This window comes from Callorhinus ursinus, unplaced genomic scaffold, assembly GCF_003265705.2.
Source record: "Callorhinus ursinus isolate GAN/ISIS: 27379988/994484 unplaced genomic scaffold, GSC_fseal_2.0 scaffold14, whole genome shotgun sequence".
Lineage (NCBI taxonomy): Eukaryota > Metazoa > Chordata > Mammalia > Carnivora > Otariidae > Callorhinus > Callorhinus ursinus.
Window position 1 is genome coordinate 5,650,060 of NW_027397076.1, and position 16,074 is coordinate 5,666,133.

The 16,074-nt window shown below is 44.4% G+C and overlaps 1 long non-coding RNA gene across 2 annotated transcripts in view; it reads left to right on the forward strand.

Moving 5' to 3' along the window:
• The window catches only part of LOC141374078 (uncharacterized), a 41,682-nt gene that overhangs the window by 5,843 nt on the left and 19,765 nt on the right, over positions 1-16,074 (forward strand). The window lies entirely within an intron of this gene.

A 16,074-nucleotide genomic window follows, 5' to 3' on the forward strand; every position in this document is an offset into this window, starting at 1 on the left:
CCACGGGTCTCCCTCCCTCCATTTTTATCCCTCTACAGTCTCTTTCCAACACAAAGCCAAAGTGACCCATTTAAAGGTAAAATCATTTTTCTCCTTGGCTCAAAGCTCTCTAATGGTTCCGCATCTGCCTAGTGAAGATGGTCTTTAGAATGACTTGAAAGGCCTGTGTGGTCTGACCTTCTCTCCAAGCTCTCTTCCCTTTCCCAAGCCATCCTGGAGCCCATCTCAGGGCCTTTGCACTTGCTGTTCTTCGGCCAGAAGGCCTGGACACATCTGACGGTAAGGAAGGGATTGTCTTCTTTGTCCGTTGCCATACAACCCATACCGAGCACTCTGCCCAGTTTAGAGTAGGTCTTTAAATATCTGTTGATCACATATATACACTCAGAGTGGATGCGGTGCTCCTCAGCTAAAAGCCCTGAGCGATACACAGCATCCATCGTTTGATCTGTTTGTCCTTTGTGCAGGCGCTTTGCTCTGCATGCCTAAGACTGTTACCTCTTTGTATTTAATTGTGAAACACTGGTTCATTCATGTAGGTAGTTCACATGATTTTCTGTGTCTTTAGTGGCCTCTTTCCTGAACGAGAGGGCTGACTATACGGTGTGTGTGCGCACGTGTGCACGCGTATTTTGGGTGGGGGTTACTGGGCATATCCAGTGGCAGGCTTCACTAAAATCTTTCACTAAAGCATATTCATGTTAGGAGCAGGCAGATACATTGGGTTTCTTCCCCAAAAATGTCCAAATGAGGCTGGCTTTCTCTACTTTGAGGACTCAACCACCCCTTTGGAGGAGCCCTGTATTGTCCTGGTCCACTTTTTGGAGCATTTTCCTCTGGTTTCAGTCCAGGGGCAAATCCCACCATCACTGGTAGGGGTGAGGGATGCTGCTACTTGAGGTTATTCTATTATTTCCATCAATGTCTGCTCTTCATCCCATGTTTGTCCCCAGAGGCACCCAGATGCAAGAACTCTGCTGGGTGTCTTGGTAGGGGGGCTCCTTCCCTGTTTTTTTGGTGTGTTCCCCCTTCCCATATTCCTGGTATTCACCATTTAAGACTGCAGATGCCCGCTCCCCTGCTCCCTTTTCAATTCTAAGCAATTCTATGAGTTTATTCTCGTTACTTCTTTTTTTGCTCCTCTCATGTCAGTGAGTTTCCAGGAAAACGGGGTGGTAAACTCAAATGCACACTAGGTCATATTCAATCAGCAGACATGCACGATATTGTAATTTTGCTTCTTGCCATCCCCCTTAGATGCTAGTTTTATTTTTCCACTCGCCTTCATTTTCTTTTACCAGAAGCTTTTGTTCCTGGTGTTATGAAATTTTACAATGATATGACTCTTGGTGGAGGTGTTTTTTTTATTCATTGTACTGAACAGAGTCCCTCCCTTGCTTCTGGAAAAATTTCCCCCTATTTTTGATAGTTTTCTACTCACTGTTTTATCTTCCTGGAATTCCTATTTGTTAGAAGTTTTACCTCCTGGATAGATGAGCCACCGCTCTCATTTTTTTTTTTTTTTTTTTTTTTTTGTCTTCTTCTTGTGAGCTTTCCTCATCTCCTCCTCATTCAACTGAATTTATTTTGGCTATCCCGCTTTTAATTTCCAAGAGCTCTTTTTATTCTCTATTTGTTCCTTGTTTTTGGCCTTTCTTGTTTTATGAATACAATATCCTCTCTTACCTCCTGGAAGATAAGAGTCCTACTTGATGTTTTTGTTTGTTTTAATCTATTTCCTCTGGATTTACTTCTTCTCTTTGCTTTGGATGGCTTTCCCAAATATTTGGAGATTCCTAACTCTATGCTCTGTAACATAGATAAACTGAGGCCTATAAAGAATTTTAAGAGTTTGAGCAACAATCTTTTGAGTTGGGTAAGACCGGACTGAACATGGTGAAGATCAGCTTGGCTGGCAGGAGACCCGGAAAGGCTTACAGAGAGCAAGGGTGGAAGCAAACAGAGGAAATGATCTGATTGGCTGTGGCTTAGTTGGCTGTTTGTGATTGGTTGTGTGTAGCCTTTTGATTTCATAACCCGGAGGCATTTATAGGCTTAGATTTTGGTTTGCTTATGTAGGCCACCATGACATTAGAGACACTTCAGCCCACTGGGGTGCGTAATTAATTAAACAGCTATATTCAAGAGTAAGATCAGGTGTGAGTTTCATTTGTTCACTTTAGAATAATTTGGACCATTGGGCATTTGTATGGAGGTCATTTCTCTGGGATCCTGAGTGCTGTGTATATCGCAGGACGCTCATTCCCACATTGGGTGGCAGGAATAATAGTCACAGAATGGTAAACATCAGCAATTAAGTGTCATTGTCTAAACATGATTACCACCCCCCATCCCCCACCCCCGGCAGGATACTAAGCTATGCTGTTACCATATTTTACTGTTATTATCATCTGTGACCAACTTGAGTACACGTACTGTTATTTACTTGTACCTTGATGTTCCTTGAGGTCTCAATAAATGCATGTGGAATGATGAATGGATAAACTCTGCCTGGCAGGGATTTGCTCCTGGCCTTGCCCCGCACCTCGAATAACAAGGGCCTAACAATGCTGTGACCAACTGACGACTGACTGTATCAAGGTCCCTGCCCAGGGCCCTGAGTGATCCATTCCAGGTGAGGCAGCTCAGCCCTAGTGTGACCAATACAGGGTGCGCATGCGCCCAAGGCCTGGAAGGCGGAGACTCACCTCTGCTGTGTCCTGTCGCCGCAATTAATAGTGAGGCTGAGTGTACGGTTGCATCATTTTTGCCAAAACTGAACATAGAGCTAATGGCTTCCAGCAATATGGTAATCTCAAGCTACCCTGGTGTCTGTTCACTCTGGGTATTTTCCCCTTTCATATTTTCCATATTAAAGAGCGATCAGCGTCATATCAGCCCTGCCATTTTGCCGTTTCACTCACTTGGAGAGCCACTGGTCATCTGAAAATGTGCCCTCTTTGAGACCAGTGGAGAACACGATGTTCTTTTCCATCTAGAAAAAGGAGCATGATCCCTATTCTCATTTCCCTCTTTAAGTCCCTTTGTGTCAGATTTGTCCCGATGCCAAGATCATTAATATTTTAAATAGGCTTTCTTAAGATTTTTAAAAAGTACAAATGGATGATGCTTTTCTATTTAAGTACATGTTACTCACTTGCCTCACACTAAGTCCGATGAGGGATGAAGAGAAAAAAAAATTCTCTTCAGAGTTTCACAGTCTAGTGGAGGAAAAACACACAAACATAACTAAGTTTGGCAAATGTTGTATTATTATTAACAACTCAAACAGTATTTCGTGGATAGAGAATAAACTCATGGTCTCTCTGTGACCCCAGCTGGGTATCCACGAATGACTCTCAAATATATAAGTAAAATTTAAAATCAGGAAAATTACCTTGTGCTTTGCTTTTATCATTTCCACTTGAGATTTGTAAATTAACAAATGGAAATCCAAAGTGACAGGCAGGTGTGAAAGAGAACTCAAAGAAACAGCTGCTTTAAGGAATAATATTGAAAATGTATAAAAGCTGTTAATAAATAAAAAGAAGCCCATATGTGTATTTTTAAAATCCCAAACATTTCTTTCCTGGCTTCTTCACAATTCCAAAGTATAAATAGCTTTTTTTTTTTTTTAAATCAAATCTGCCCAGATTTCTGCAGACCCTCAAGGAAGCATAAAGAATAAGACATGAGTCGATGTGAAAGATTACATTAGAAATGGTGGTTGTTAAAAAGGAAAGTGGAGCAAAGCATGAAACACCGAGCTCAGGCTCAGGAATGTGTCTAGGGAACTAGTCGGGGGGAGGCAGGTTTGACATAAGAGCAGCTGGATTGAAACCCTCAGTGGAGCCCTTGGATTGTCAGAGATCTCCTGGGGGTGCAGAGATTGGGAAGGCTCCAGACCTCCTCAGTCCCCTTCCACCACCACCAACAAAGACCAAAGCAGCTCTGCGCGTGTCTCTCTCTCTCTCTTTTTAAGATTCTATTTATTTATTTGACAGGGCGAGCACAAGCAGGGGGAGTGGGAGAGGGAGAAGCAGGCTCCCCTCTCAGCAGGGAGCCTGATGCAGGGCTCAATCCCAGGACCCTGAGATCATGACCTGAGCTGAAGGCAGACAGTTAACTGACTGAGCCACCCAGGCGCCCCTGGGCATGCATCTCTTTTAGACTGGACTTCTGCATGGGATTCTATTTGGACCCAGGGTTTGGCAGTTCCACAAAGTTTAAATGAGGGTTATTGTATCAGCACAAAGAACCACTCCGGAGAGCGGAAGTTGCCACCTGTACAGCGGCCCTAAATCGAGACTGAATCATGAAGGTGAGCAAGACAGAGAGACCTCGGGAGTCCTGGCAGGTGCTTGATAAAGTAAGTAGAACAAATCGATCCCAACAGTGTCTCGGGCTCCAGAGGAAAGGCCAGGGCAATCAGAAATCATTAAAGCTCGATATCATGACCTGAATGGCCATCTCAGGTCATTGCGAAGGAACGACCTAGAAATCCACCTAGGAGCAATGCTCCAAGAGAGCTAGTCGGTGAAGATTTTAAACATCAGAATTACAGACAGGCTCTTCCAAGGATTTAAGAAGAACGAAAACATTGAGGGATGGAAGAACAAGACAAATTTGGAGTTAACCCCTTCACGTGTAGCGACTAGCAAAGGAAGCCTTGGAGAAAATGTGCAGGAAGCTAGGAGCAAAGGGGTTGTCCGTGTTCCTGCAGGCTGGCCAGCTTGAACTTTCAAGGTTGGTTGATCTTTCACCTGACCTTTCACATAGACCACATCGACCTTTCTTTTAGAAACCCAACAGGGGTTTGTAGAAGGTACAGAAATGTTCTGTCAACCCCAAGCCCCACAGCCGTGAGGACTCTCCTGAGGAGCACTACTGATCTGAATTACATGGGGGCTTTTCTGAAAGAGCAGTTACCTCGGACCTTCCCAGAGGGCGTGGTTGGTGACAGAACATCAAGGTCTGTACGTCAGACCACAAAAATAGTGGAAGCACAAGATATAAACTCGACTCTTACAAAGATTTCAGATTTCCGGGTTCATCCACACACCTGACCTCCATTGCACTCAACGTAGGATCCCAATAATTCCGTTTTAAATGAATAAATCAGCATGTCAGGCACTGTGGCCGACACTAGTAATACAGTGGTAAGAATTTACCCCTGTAAATTGTGGAATTTTTTTAAGACTTTGTTTATTTGAGAGAGCGAGAGATTGAGCATGAGAGAGCGAGCACAAGCGGGTGGGGGGCAGAGGCAGAGGGAGAAGCAGGCTCCCTGCTGAGCAGGGCTCGATCCCAGGACCCCAGGATCATGACCTGAGCCTAAGGCATATGCTTCACCAACTGAGCCACCCACGCGCCCGAAGACTTGTGGAATTTAAAGCCCTGTAGCTTGAAAGCAGAATGAAGAGAAATCAAGACATTACAATTTACTGCAGCAGCATGCAAGTAAAACGAGAAAGCAAGTCACTGTAATAATTAAAAACGTATTTAGAATCTAGTGGTGAAAAAAATCTAAATGTATCACTTATGTTTAAGTTGAACAGATGAAATCCTCTGGGTAAAGAGCCACTGACAGAATTACGAGCAAAATGTAATTATCTGCTACTTAAAGAGACACACAACGGAAAGTCCTATGTAAACTGAAAGCTATGTGAAAGCACAGCTGCTAATAGCCTGCTCTCCTACAAGATGTAATGAGGTCCTATGAGGTAAAACATACCATAATTCCTCCTGCTGCCTCGTCAAGGCTGATGAACACATAGCGTATACATGAGAAAATTAGGATATTGGATTATGTGATGGAAAAATGCACAATTTTCCTAGCAGTATAAGAAAAAATAATAGGGGCGCCTGGGTGGCTCAGTCAGTTAAGCATCTGCCTTCAGCTCAGGTCATGATCCCAGGGTCCTGGGATCGAGCCCCGCATTGGGCTCCCTGCTCCACGGGAAGCCTGCTTCTCCCTCTCCCTCTGCTGCTCCCCCTGCTTGTGTTCCCTCTCTCACTGTCAAATAAATAAATAAAATCTTAAAAAAATAAATAAATTGAGCTACCTTCTAGGCACCATTAATCATGGTTTCAAATAACAAAAATAAAGTGATAAAGTCCATTGCTGGTGATCAGGAGAAATATATATTCGTACTATATTGCCTAGTGACACTGTAAATGGGATTCATCTGTCCGGGGACAGTAAGGAAATATTGCAACAAAAACTATGAAATTGCTCAAATCCTTTGTTCTGGTATTACTGCTGAATCTCAAGGAAATATCCTGGGGGAGAAAAGTTGTTTTTATTTTTTAAAACAATGTTCATATTGGCACTATTTATAATTTCTTTAAAAATTAGAGAAATGCTCCAAATTCTCAGTATGAAGGGATTAGCTAAATAAGCCATGGGACCTTGTCTTAGCTACAGCTATTGGAACAACAAGCAGACGTCTGCACTGGCCCACGAGGGATAAACACCATCCAGAATTACCTACCCCCCACAAACTAGAAAAACGGACAAAATCTAGGAATCAATCTATTTTCAGACATTGGACAGTGGGCAGAAAGTGACCGGGATCCCTGAGAAAAGGGAACAGTTGAGCTGAGGCCTACCTTGGCTGAGGCTTTCTGTCTGGAGGGAATTCCCAAAGCGTGGCTCCCAGAGGAGAATCCCAGACTCTGTCCACCAGTCCCTCTGAGTTGAGGAGATGGACTGACGCTCTGACGGGCCAACGTTTCTAGAACTGGCAGAGTAGGGTGCCCCAGGGAGGAGAACCATGTTGAGGAAGAGGCTCAGACATTTAGATAGGGGTCCTCTTGAGTCTTTGACTAAATGCCAGTGAGTGCACATGTAGAGAAGAATCCCACAAGGCCAGCCAAGAACAACTCCCAAAGAAAGAACAATAATCCCAGAGGTTACACCATGCCAGGCAGGATTTACGTCTCTAGCCAGAGAGGCAGGTCTCACTGAGTATTCAGGACACTAACAAGGATCCTTAGAAAGGTTATACCTTACAAATGGGGTTTCATTAGTTCTAGGAAAAAAACTAGCCTAAAAAGCACCTTCCATGACTTTTTACTACTAAAACTCAGGAAAAGTTAGATAGCTTAATGAGCCATACATCTATTAAGTAAAATGAATTTATAATTAGAGGTCTTCCCACCGTGAAAATTCCAGGTTCAGATGACTTCACAGTTGAATTCCACTTAACAGGAAGAAATATGACCATTTCTGCACAGGTTCTTCCAGAAAATAGGAGAAGGAGCCCTTCTTAAGTCATGTTATGAGATCAGCATTCTCCACATCAAAACCGATGAACACATTACAAGAAAAGGAAACTACAGGCTAGTATTTCTCATGAACATAGATGCATAATAGCAAAGTGGCCGCTTCAATTTGCTGATATTGGGCATCTATAGAAGATCTCTAGCTAGCATCATGCTTTATAGTCAAAAACGAATGCTTTCCTCCTAACCACTTCTATTAAACCTTATGTTGGAGTTTGGAGCCAGTGCAATTAAAAAAAAAAAACAAAAACATGCTGTAGGAAATGACACTACATGATTTCAAGACACTATGAAACTCTAGTAATTACAACAGTATGATGTCAGTGGAACAGAGTAGAATCCAGAGAGATACCCACATATGTGTGGGTGGTCACTTGCTTTTTGACACAATACCAAGGTGAGAAAAGCACACTTTTTTCAACAAATGGCATTCAAAAAACCGAATATATGGTCTTAACTCTGACCCTTCATACCATCTACAAAATTAACTCTAAATGGATGTAGTCTTAAATGTGGGGGCTAAGACTTTAACACCTCTGTAAGAAAGCCCTGGAGAAAATCTTGGCGACTTTATTAAGGGCAAAGATTTCTTATGTGGGGCACAACATGCCACCAGATAAAAATTGAAAAATTGAACTTCATCAAAATTGAAACGTTTTCATCTTTGAAAGATGTTATTAAGAAATTGAAGAGGCAAGCCACAGACTGGAAGAAAAGATTTGCCAAACACGTTTCTGATAATGGACTTCAATGCAAAATTTATAAAGAAAGCTTACAACTTGATACCAAGAAGAAAAAGCCAATTTTTAAAATCGGCAAAAGATTTGAATGAATTCTTCTCCAGAGAAGATATGTAAATGGGTATATAAAATAATACAAAGTGGTACATAAAGACACAAAAATGTCTAATTCATGTGTAGACAAAGAATCAGAAATGAATCCAAAATGATTTTCTGTAATCACTGAAATACTTCTTTTTTTTAAGATTTTATTTATTTATTTGAGAGAGAGAGCACATGAGAGGGGGAAGGGTCAGAGGGCGAAGTAGACTCCCTGCTGAGCAGGGAGCCTGATGTGGGGCTAGATCCTGGGACTCCAGGATCATGACCTGAGCCGAAGGCAGTTGCTTAACCAACTGAGCCACCCAGGCGCCCCTGAAATACTTTTAAACAAGTTTTTTTTAAATTTTATTTATCTATTTTTTTTAAAGATTTTATTCATTTATTTGACAGACAGCATAAGCAGGGGAAGCGGCAGACAGAGGAGAAACAGACTCCCCCCACCGAGCAGGGAGCCTGATGTGGGGCTTGATCCCAGGACCCTGGGATCATGACCTGAGCCGAAGGCAGACGCCTAACCAACTGAGCCACCCAGGTGCCCCAATAAGAGGTTTTTTTTTTTTTAAACAAGCATTTTTATTAAAAAGCTTAAGTTCAAAATAGAGAATGGGTAATCATTGATTAGGGTGACAAGATGCCAAATTTCCAACATTTACCTTGTGGCAATAGCCCAACATGTAAGCTCGAAAGCGAGGAATACAGATCCCAGAATGTCACAGAAATGTAATTTTAGAGTTTGCAAAATTTCAGAGAGGATGCTATACCGACTCTTATCTGGCTAATAATTTATAGCTCCAGCTTCATTTCTGGGAGGAGAATAAAGTCAGCTCTTTGTTGAAGGAGCAGAGGAATTGGGAGCGGCCCCTGGTTTGGAAGAGATGACAGGCGCTGTGTTCTCCAAAGCAAGCAAATGCCTTTTCAAGAAGGAACTGGCGTTGGGATCCTGTGGCTGCTGCTGAGACCTCCATGTGCAGAATAAGAATAGCGCGGCAGAATGTGGTCCCTGCTGTTCCGCTTGTGTTTGTATCGTATCAATCACACATCCAACGAGAATTCACTTGCTTTCATTCTTTTTGCAAAATTGCAGGCATTCTCTGTGTCTGCCCATAAGGTTGAAGTTGACGGACGGACATGTCCAGCATGGGGTGCCTGGCTTTGGACTAAGTGCTGTCGGAACACCTGGGGGCTTGTGTGGAAATGTGCCGCTCAAGGGCAGTGACTGGTGTTCTGTCACGAGAGCCCCAAACGAAGCAGATCCTCGTGTCTCTTACCCATGTTTCTGTCGGAAAATATACATTCCCGGTGAGGGAAGGGCCTGGGCTATGTACCGATCAGTGTCCTACTCAGTAAGCTTCTTGGAATTAGCGTGATGCAGAAAGAGCAGGAGGTTTGGACCTTGGCTCCCTGGTGTTGTACTTAAACTCTCTGAGCCTTAGTTTCCCCATTCGTAAAATTAGGGGTCAAGTCAACAGTTCTTGGCAACCCTTGGACCAGATGTGTTTTAGAATTCAGAAATTTTCAAATTATAGAAAAATAATGCTGTGCCAATAGCCTGTATTACCCAGTATTCTGGGAGGGTGCAGGGCTGGATATCATAATAACACACATTAATATTTCTGCAGGGAAATGTATGAATATTCACAGTAAGCGGGATAAATAAAGACTATAATTAGTCTCATGTTAGTTAAGGTCAGGTTTTGCTGCCAAGTGAGCTTGCTGTAAATCTAAAAAAAGATTTTTGGTTTTCAAGGTTTATAGATTTCAAAACTGCTGATGAGGGGATGTGGAAGTGTTAATATTCAGGGCCACTGCTAGGTCATAGGGCTTTTCCATGAGGAGAACAAGATAACCATTATACCATGGAAACCACCAGCTTTTGTGTAAATTAGAACAGTACCCCTTCTGGGTGATCACAGCCCCTATGCCCATAACTTGGCAAGTACAGTAAGAGAAATGCATCGTTTCCTTTCACAGTATGTGTCAGTTGTCAGCCTCATCCTTAACTAGGCCCCTTTGTGCAGTGCACAACCTGTACAACCAGACGCTGTACAACCAGTGGCTCTGATCATACCCACATCTCAGTGTTGCTGGAGGAATAAGCAGTAATGTAGGATATTCCCTCTCCCCCACAGGTACAGCTCTACTTCAGACTGTCTCTTGCGCTCTATATAAATGCTTTTCAAATGTGAATGCGCACATAAATCACCTGGCTTCTCAAAATGCAGGAGGGCTCCGTGAAACACTGTTTCTAGCAAGCTCGCAAGTCACATGCTGCTGGTCCACAAACCACACTGAGTAGTAAGGTTCTAGACCCACTTATCCATCTTCCTCTGGATGTCCCACATGAACTTAATTAAGCATGTCCCATACTAAAGTCATGGCCTTTCCAGAAACCTGTTTCTGCTCCTGATTATCTGACCCCCATTCATGGACCCAGTCTCCAGGTATTATGTCTCCCAAGCAGGGTAAGTGCCAGTTCTCCCTGCTTCCTCAGTTCCTCTTCCTCACCCACATATCAATCAGTTGCTAAATGCCACAGATTCTACCTCCTTGGTATTTCTCCCATTCAGGCATTTTTGAGCTGGACAATTCTTTATTGTAGAGATCTGTCCACTGGGGCAGAATCACCCCTGGTGGAGAGATGCTCCTCCAGTCCCTTGCCTTCTCTCCATTTCTCCCACTCCTGACTTGGATCACTTCTTTCCCGGGGATAGTGTAGTGTTTCATATTTGTGTATATTTTAATTATCCTATAACAATCTGTTAACATTCCTGTGTTCTCCACTTGAGTATGAGTCCTAAGAATGCCTGTGCTCTTGGCATCCTGCACGGAGTCTGACATAGGCAATGCTTAACACATTTGAATGAATGAATGAACGAATGAGTGAATGAATGATTCAATCCCCTCACAGCTGCAGGTTCCTAGAAGGAGTGAGGAAGCTCAGGGCTCCGCTCACAGGAGATTCACCCCAGGGTTAGAGTACCACCCATGTGTGTCTGGAGAGAGCCTGACGGTGCAGAAGGAGCTGTGAGAAGCGGACGACATCCAAAGCGGTTTCTGCCCCAAGATACTCCCGCCTGCCCTTTGACCTCTCTCTCTCCTAACCTGTTTGCGTCTGGCCTCTCTACACTGCTCGGAAAGGTCGTTCATTCCACTGCTGCTCAACCCAGGGTGCGCTGGGTGGTGTTGCTATGGGAGCAGCTGCTTGAACACGCTATCTTCGTCCTGAATGGCTGCCCTTGAAACCTGGTTCAGGGCTTACGTTTGAAACCCAGGTTGGCTTGTTCTGTGCAGACCATGAGAATACGTGTGGCTTAGGCACTGCATTTCAGTAGACTCACAGCCTCCTCTGAGGCCCCCGGTTTGAATTTCACTTTTGCCATTGGCTTTTTGTTGACGTCTAACCTTTAGGAATCGTTTGTCCAAATTTGCTGATAACCGGTGCAGCTGTTTTGACAAGATAACTGTAATAGACAAGTGTAAGATAATAGAAAAAACCTATCTTGGTCCCTGCCCTGGTTCCTGGCCAGAGCTCCTAAAACCCTTGTATTTCCCTGAGGGATCAGAGCACACAGAGCATCTGTTGTACTATTTGGTCTTTGACCCGGTTCTAGACACAGAGCTCCCACATCCCTTGGACTTTTCTGGGTGATAGCAGTGCTCTTTGCTCTACTGAGGTGACGCTTGATGGGCTCCTGGCCGGGGGAGCTAGTCACCAGAAAGACCACGCAGTGATTAGAAGCTTGGAATTTTCAGCCCCACCCCCCATTCCCCAGAAGCTTGGAATTTTCAGCCCCGCCCCCCATTCTCCAGAGAGGGGAGAGGGGTTAGAAATGGAGTTATTGGTCCAACATGCCTACATGAGGAAGACTCCATAGAGATCCCAAAAGTCTGGGGCTCAGAGGGCTTCCGGGCTGGTGAACACTTGGGGGTGCTGGGAGAGTGGTGGGCCCGGAGACAGCCTGGAAGCTCCGTGCCCCCTCGCTGTACCTTGTCCCGTGCATCTCTTCCATCCCCATGCTCATCTGTATCCTTCAGCCTATTCCTTTATAATAAACTGATAAGCAGTTAGGAAAGTGTTTCCCTGAGTTCTGTGAGCCCCTCCAGCATTTGAGTCACACCTGAGGAGCGGGTGGTGGGAACCTCTGACCTACAGCTGGTTGGTCAAGAGCCCAGGTGACCATCCGGGCTTGTGACTGGCATCTCAAGTAGGGCGGGGCGGGGGGGGCGGTGGTGTAGTCTTGTAGGACTGAGCCCTTCACCTGTGGGATCTGTTTCCGGGTGGAGAGTGTCAGAATTGCGTTGTAGGACACCCAGCTGGTGTCGCAGAGAACTGCTTGTGGGGAAAACACCCCCCTCCAGTCTGGTGTCAGGAGGGTGGGGTGCAGCTGCAGGGTGGGGGTAAAGGGGACACAGAAGAGGGGAGCTAGTTTTTCCTATCTCAATAACACAGGCAGAAACTTAGTAAATTGTCTAGTTGTCTGCGACCATTTTAGTCTGAACTTGACCCTTTTTGTCTTCCAGCCCCTTCTTTGTCTCCTTAGTGTCTTTCAATTGTATTTAATCAGCTTTTGCCACTTGGGCTAAAGTTTTAATCTCTTCCCATGTCTGTCTGCAGGGCCCTCATCCCCCCCGGTCTGTACTTCTGTCTGTCTCCACCAGTGAGGCCAATTCCAATGGGCCAGGAATCAACCCGACCTGGGCTTGAATTCTGGCTCTGCCACTTATTAGATGAGTGATTTAGCGGAAGCTGTTTATTCCAATCTTCTGCCTCCTTACCTGCAAAAAAGGGTAGAGGCCTCTCCCTTGTTGGTTGGTGTGAGGATGAAGAGTTAATAAAAGCCGTTTTTATGGTCAACTTTCTCTATGGAACTATGTATTTTTGGAAAAGACCATATTAAGAGCAAACATTTCCGAGCCTCCTAGAGTTGGGTCTGTGCTCATTGTGCAAGGAAGCTCAGCGTGCAGCTGTCACTCCTTTAGACAGTGCTCCTTCTTTCTTCCTTCATTTCTTCTTCAGGCATTTCTCCTTCATCCTGTTGCCAGTTTGGTTCTAGGCACAAAGTTGTTCCTGGCTTGATCTATCAGGTAACGATCCCAGACTGGATGCAGCCATAAAAAAAAAAAAAAAAAAAAATCTTCTCTAGCTGGTGGCTGGTCCAAACTGACGTGAACGCCAAACCTTTGCTGTTCTTCCACAATGGCACACTCTATTATGTTTAAAAACAAACACTGAAAATTAAAAAGCAGATTAATACAGAGACTGGTTTTCATTGCAGTCTCTCATATTTCAAATTAATGGGGTTTTGTAGGAATTTGGAGGCTGCATTTCCTTGGCATCCCATCTAAACTTTGGTTCCCACGTTGAATCTGAGCTCTTTCCTGCATCTCTTGCCTTTTCCTTTTTCCTTATTTCTTTCCTCCCGTCTTCCTCTTGTTCTAATGCTGTTCTCTCAGCGTCCCTTCTTGAAGCCGTTGATACCTCTGTGGTATCCTCTAATTGCTAATCAACCTCTTTGGCATAAAGAGCCACAGAAAAGGATTTGGGTAGATCATTAGAGAAATGTCAAAGCTGGAAAGGCTCAGAGGTCACCTAACTTAAGGTTTTCAAACTGTGTTCCCTACAACCCGAGGGGTCCATGGAGGTTCATGGGAACTTTATGGGGAAAAGAAGCTCAGGTGGTCCTCAGGCTATTTAATCACAGCATCTCGGCTTCATCTATTGTACATTCAACATACAAAAAAATTTAAGAGGCTCATTTTTCTTTTTAATTGAAAACCACAGACCTAGCTCAGTTCTTACATTTTAAAGGTGAGGGAACTGAGGCCCCAACAGGAAGTAATTACCTCCAGGTGACACACCGCTCCTTGGTGAATGAAGTAGGACTAGCAACCTCAACTGAGATAAAGAATTCAGATATTATTGTTTTCCCCATTTTCAAAGAGGCAGTATGTTTGTGAACAGTTCTCAGCCAGCTCTGGGTTTGGAATCAGGCTGTTTCCATTCTGACTGTTCTGTCTAGAGGTTGCTATGATGTGGGGAGTCTGTTGGTGCTGGGAGAGGATTGTAAAATGGGGGACAGGTTGTTCGTTTCTCGTGTCAGTCTTGCTAGAATCTCCCTTATCGTATCATATTGGAAACACTAGACCCGAGATATCAGATAGACTCTCTGCGGTGAACGTAGACTGGACTCGTCTTCCACTTCCTGTAAGTCGTCCAGGACCCCAGGGGGCCACAGCCATTGGTCACAGTGTGCCAGCAGGAATGTGAGTACCAGCAATGCAAAGCTCCGAATCGCACTTCGAGAGGGATTCCCCCAGAGATTTGTGCTCCACCAAGCCCTCGGGGTTCTGCCCCCTCAAATGTCTTCTTGGCCAATGGTTCCTAGTCTTTTTGGATATTGTGACTTTTTGAGAAAATGTTTGAAAAGGCTTTGGGGGCTGCCATGGAATTGCCAGTATCTTTCTTATTTTCTTAATCAATGTTTACTATCATAAAAGTTATGTGATTACCAGTTATGTCTCAAGGAAAGACACAACTTGAGAAAGGAGAGCTCTTCCCAGGAAAGGACACTTTGGCACTGGATACTAAGGATTCTGCCTGGTGCTACTGTTGTTCACTTGGAGGTGGATCAATAATGAGCTCACCCTGGCCCTCTAGGAGCCAGAAGTTTCTGTAGCTTCTGTAGTGTCAGCTGGAGGGCACCGGTGGGGCCATCAGAAATACTGACCCTCTAGCTGGCCACTGACAAGAGGGCATCTCCGTCTTACTCTGAGAATAAACGAACACTGGGGATGTTCTCATTCACTCTTGCTTCCCGATGACATTTTCCACTGTCCTGGACGAGACAGGGACAAGCCCTGACCAAGTGATGTCCACTTACTACATTAAAAAGAAGTACATTTTCCATTAATTGAAGACAATTGAGCTCCATAGTCTGGACATTCCCCAAGCAGAAGGGACCACAGCAAGGACAGTAGTGACACCAGGAATGGGTGGGAGCTGGCCACTGGTGGGCAGACAGTTACAAACCCTACCTGGCATGGCTGAAAATGGGATACGTTTTTAAATCTAATCCTCTCATGTGAAATGTTTAGATAACGCATTTAAAGAAATTAGAATAGAATAAACAACTTGGAGTATGTTTCCCTTGGGACAATAGAAATAAGTAAATCATTTCTAGCACTAAAGCTAAAAAATGTCCATCAAGGGAGCAGCAATGGGGCATCTGAAAAGGAATGGGTCTGGAATGGAAAATTGGGGCTCACAGGGCCGGTCTGCAACTTCTGGATGGTGGACAGCTGCTTAGAGGCATGTCGTTTAGTGGCCAGAGTGTGGGGTTCTGAAGGCACATCAACCCATGCTGGAATACCGGCTCTGTCACCAAAACCATTTAACCTTCCAGAGACTGTCTCCTTATTTTTCCCATGCATGGTGGGACTACATGATCATGGTGGGCCTCCTAAAGTATCACCCAACAGAATTTGTAGGCAAAACAGGAACGCAGAAAGCTGCGTTCAGATCAGATCAAAACAGGAAGGGTTCAGATCAGTGGTGGCCTTTACCATGGCCAAGGCTGCCAGTGGGGTTCACATCTCTGTTTCTCCCTCTCCATCCTTTGGTGCACAGGAGCAGGGCCCCCCACACGCTAAGGCACACAGCCCACCCAACCCGTACAGCCTTTTGTCAATGAGCCATGAACAAACCATACACAGAGAGAAGCTTCTTTTTTTTTCTTCAATTTAATTGAAGTTACTTAGAAAAATAATCAGGCTTGAATGGCTTTTCCTGGAGGAAGGTTCATGAACATTTCACGCTTTTGTTGGCAATGTGGAATTCAGCTTTCTTGAACGGTACAGTAGGAGACGGAGAGTTTTCTAAAACAAGCCCTCTACTGCATACAAATAGGTAAGAAAAAAAAAATCACACTCCACAAAGATGTTAAGT